The 5365-nt window shown below is 28.9% G+C and overlaps 1 pseudogene; it reads right to left on the bottom strand.

Moving 5' to 3' along the window:
• Nucleotides 1-1581: 1581 nt before the first annotated feature.
• On the bottom strand, nt 1582-2440 carry LOC149547943 (putative 12-oxophytodienoate reductase 11 pseudogene; annotated as a pseudogene).
• Nucleotides 2441-5365: the final 2925 nt, after the last annotated feature.

Raw genomic sequence — 5365 nt, 5'->3', positions numbered from 1 at the left:
AATGGGTCAAGGATCTTGAGGCAAACTATTAGATTTTTATATCTATTTTATATCTAATTAAAATTAATATATATATTAGATATAAAATAGATATAAAATAGATATATTAATATTAGCCCTAATGTTTTCAATTTTAATTTAACCCTTAGGTTTAATTTTATATCTATTTTATATTAATTTAACCCAACTATTAGATTTTTATATCTATTTTATATCTAATTAAACTACTATAACTTACACAAATACAAGTCGTTATGTAACACTTGTTGCAATATACACTTTTTAATGCCAATTATCAACTTCGAATCTCTCCCTATTAGATTACGACACTCTCTATACAAGGACCAAAATGCACTTTTATTAATTAATTTAAAAATTACATATAACAGTTTTATGAATTTTAATTTCTAAAAAAATAACCAAAAATTGATTATGCAGGTGCATTTTGACCCTCCATTGCCAAAACCTTAGATTACATCTACCTTGGTGAATTTGGCACTCCTAAGCAGGCTTGGAATTTGACGGCGGCTCCATATATATTTTTATGATGGCTAGATTTTTTTTCATACCTTTCATTTTACGTTTAAAAAAAAAGTTGATTGTCAATTTTTTTAATTTAAAAATAATTTAATAGATCATTTTAAATTTAAATATTTTATATTTTAGAAAATTATTATATAAATTAGTCATCTATGTAAAGTTCTCTATGAAGTACTTATAATTATAAATTAGTAATCTATACAAGAGTTTCAAATAAAAGAAGCAAGTTTCTAAGTTCATATATTTACTTTAAGAGATTTTTAAATAATATAATTATATATAAAAATATATATCTAATATTGTAAATTGCTAAAAACAAATTTTTAAATTTACTATATTCTATTTCAACAAGTTTCTAAATTAATATAAATATACAATCATCAAATACAAAATAGAAACATATATAAACATAAAGGGAAAAAAAGAAAAAGAAACATATTAATATTACATATTTATCATACATATATATATTATACATATTATGAAATCACATTTATGTATATTAAATAAAATACTAAGTACATTTATGTATATTAAATAAAATACTAAGTTGCCTATAACAATAACAAACATTGAGAGTTTAATAACAAATTTTGATAGTTTAATAATAAATTTATTTGTCATATTAATAGTTCTCTAAAAATTTACCCTATCAATTCATTTGTTCTTACAATTTTTTTAGCCCATCTATATAGTTCAAAGGTGTAAAAACGGCTAATACGACATGTATTCTTGTACTTTAAATACATGCTTAAATCACAATTAATAATAAATTTTATATTCAATATTTAAAGTTCAGATATACCATCTATGTTTTCTCGGATATTTCAATGAACCCTAATTTAAATTTAGAAGACAAAAATGGTCAACGCAAATGAATCTTCCTCTTTAAAAAAGTTTGCCAATATTGACTTATCATATTTCATGGTATTGAAAATCGATTGATCTCTAACACAAGATAAATTGTCTCAAAATTGAATGAGAAGTCTGGCTTGCAAATATTTGGAGAAGGTATGATTACATTGGACATATCAAAAGCACTCAAGATTCGAGGAATAGATAATCTATGTATCCAACAACAGGATCGAAAGTATAGAATATTTCTCTGTGGTATTTATTGAGGGGCGCATTCACCTCAAATCTTTTTGGCAAATTCAGATTTCCCAAGAATAGTTGGCCATAAGCAATCGAATCTGCCTTGCCACTGGAAATAGCTTCGTTACCATCATCCCGATCATAACCCCCTATAGCCAAAAATGTCCCCTTGAATGTTGTTCTTATGGGAATCAGGCTCTTTTCACTTGCTATCGTCGTCTACTAATTATCAATCCTGGGCTCAAAGAAATGAGCATACAATATCTTATATTTATTCAGAGCCTTTGCCATGTGAAGTCCTAGTGCCTCTGGATTTGAGTCATACGCTTCTGCATGATCCAAAAATGGAGAAAGCTGAATTCCCACATGCTCTGCTCCGATTTCATCCACCACTGCTTCCACAACTTCAAGTGCAAATCTGCAACGATTCTCCAATGTTTCGCCATAGCCATCTGTTCGATCATTCATGTTGTCCTTCAAGAACTGGTCCACAAGGTACCCATGTGCCCCATGGATCTCAACACCGTCAAACCCTATTCGTAAAAGGACTGATTATGTCAACAAAAGGAAAATTCTCTTCTTCAAACCAAGATAGTTCAGAATAAAAAAACATACCTGCATCTATTGCATTCCTGGCAGCATTTCGAAAATCAGCAACTATATTGGGAATTTCCTCTGTTTTTAGAGGCTGGGGAGGAGAGAAATCTGCCACATCCTTTCGGTTCGGAAGAGGGATCTTTCTAGAGATTGGTTTTCTTGTGGAGGAAACTGGAGATTGGCCATTAGGCCGATAATCTGCATTCCAATGCACCCATTAAATACACAATACACTGTTTGTTGTGGAGGAGAGCCAACCAAATTGAAATTAATTAAAACTAAAATCTAAATCAAAGTAGAATATTATAACTAATTTTGAATTTCAATTTACATCTACATCTAAATCTAAATGAAAATGTAAATAAAAAATAGAAATCTCACCTGCAAAAATGTTACTCCAAAACTTCAATTTACTCCTATTCAAAAACTCCAATCTAATCCTCCAATAACCTCCACCTCTTCCTTCCAGCAAAAACATAAAATGAAAATAAAATGAGGAGCCTTGGTTTTATAACTTCTGAGAGGCTCCTCATATCCCCCAACAGATGTCTCTTCACATTCCACGAATTTGTTTCAAATTCCCCCACTCCCCGCAAAAAATAAGCATGAATGTGCATGCAAAATTATTCCGCCCCTATTTTTTCGGGTCCTACTTTTTCGGGCCCTACTATTTCGGGCCTATTATTTTGGCCTCCATTTGGTTTCCTATTATTTCGGCCAGCTATTATTTCGGGAATTCTTTTTTAATATTTAATTTGGAAGTTTGTAACTGCTCCCAAATCTTTTTTATTAACAAGGAATCTTGGCATATTCCCGTGCTAGGTATTTGTGCTGCCATTGTATAGAACGCCTCTTGGTGTAATAATGTTATTTTACTGATTCTCAATTATGATAGATACACCAATATTTATTCACATTTTTATACAAAACACAAATTCATGAATCTCCTAGTATAACATGATATATATATATATATATATATATATATATATATATATATATATATATATATATATATATATATATATATATTGATGTAGTTATGCAAAGTAGGTGATTAAACATATCCTATTTTGTATGCTTTGGAGGGTCGAGCCAATTCGTTTCTCTTTCTTATGTTGTTCCCATCCAACATGTGTCTCTCAATTATTTTCATTATATACTCTTTCAAAATATATACATATACAAGTACTTAGTTTTTCTTTTTTCCAAGGATTGGCAGGTTAAGCCCATAATCAATCACCCTTCAATCATGTTTAGTTTATTTACTCCTTATCTCTTCATCCTCCCCATTGTCCTCCTTGTAGGCTTCCTTTATATATATATATATATATATATATATATATATATATATATATATATATATATATATATATATATATAATATATATATATATTTACTTCCTTTTTATTTGTTTTTCTTTAGCACAATAGTCCAATATTTTTGATTTGTGTGCCTTCATTCAACATTAGAACATGAGCCATATCTAGCTTAGTATCATCGAGGTTCAGAATTTGACATTCTCCGTAAGTCACTAATCCACACAATGAGAAGACTGCCAATTCATAGTTATTGAACAGTCTACAATCTCTACCAGTGACCCAATCTTCTATTATGAAGTGAACTTTCTAACCAATACATATGAATTCACAAACAGAAGTCATTGGAATCCCAACAACCATTTGCTTTAACATTCTTTATGTGGCATGCAAATTTGGCCCAATGTCTATTTGCAATGAAATTCAATCTATTCCTTCATCAATCTCATGGCCTTTGGTATTAATGGCTTACATTCCTTCCTTCTTTTCTTAGTGGTAGTGATTTCCATTTTTATTTGGAGGTCCATAATGTCAAGGGTATGCTTACAAATCATGGCCAACCTATGGTGATTATGCATGAATCATCAAGGATATGCCAACTTGTTATATTCGATCCAGTATATTATGAGACCATTGAGCGTTTCAAACTTATCTCCAATGGTGAAATGGTATTCAATCCTTCCTATAAGTTACAAACTTCCCAACATACCATATACTGCTAATTTGTCATTTGTTTGGATTATTGCTATATTTGCAAAATGTTTGATATAGCTAAGAAGAGTTTACTAATTGTGCCTTGTCTCTAGCAAATCGATGATTCAATAGTTTGTGCTGGTATATATATATAAATGGTTTGAATGATTCCCGAGTTATTATATTATTGAATATATTGGTCAATACAATTTTTTTTATGTTCCTTTCTTGTGTTCATCATAGACCTTATCATCTAATAATACTTAGTGAAAAGTATATAAAATAAGAAAAGTCCTTTGTCCATTTAGCATTCCACAAGTGGTAGAATTTTTGGTTCTGATACCAATTGTAATGTCCCCATTCTCTATCCATATTTGATAAGTTAAATTTTGAGCAATGAATGATGCCATTCCCTAAAAAAATGATATCCTTATATATTTATCAAATATGAAGGGATGTGTCTCTTCCAAAGCCCTTATTATAATTATTATTTATATGATTAATATATATTATAATTATTATTAAGATTATTTTTATTCTTTATTTGATTAATAAATATTATTTAATCTTTATCATCTAATCATAATATTTGATGTATTACTATTTTATATTATATAATATTATTATTATACCAATATGTTGATATATAGGTTATGTTATATTATGGTAATATATAACCTTATATTATAATTAATTAATATATTATATTCATTTATCATAATATCAATAGAACTAATAATAGCATGTATTTAAATGAAATTATTTTATATCATCTATCTATCTCTCTTAGGTGGAGAACACTATAATCATGGTTCTAACTAGGGGCCATGATATGCTCACACTATAATAGGAAAGGGCATACAAAGAATCGATGTTGGTATTGGAAATATTGAAGTTTTGAGAGGAGGAATGAATCAGAACTTATTGCTTTTGTTTAAACAAGTTAAAAATTTCAACTTAAAAAATCCATATACTGAATGCGTTCAGATTTTTCTCATAATAATAATCATTCACCATGCAAGAATAAGAAAATATTAACTCACAGAAGATAGAGAAATGAATTTTAGTTCCGAGTGGGAAACCCTCAAAAATCCTTATGGTTTCGTCATAGGGAAAAAAA

The sequence above is a fragment of the Cupressus sempervirens genome, chromosome 7, assembly GCF_028749045.1.
Source record: "Cupressus sempervirens isolate cs-2001-9-10 chromosome 7, ASM2874904v1, whole genome shotgun sequence".
NCBI lineage: Eukaryota > Viridiplantae > Streptophyta > Pinopsida > Cupressales > Cupressaceae > Cupressus > Cupressus sempervirens.
This window is presented reverse-complemented; position numbering and strand designations above follow the sequence as displayed.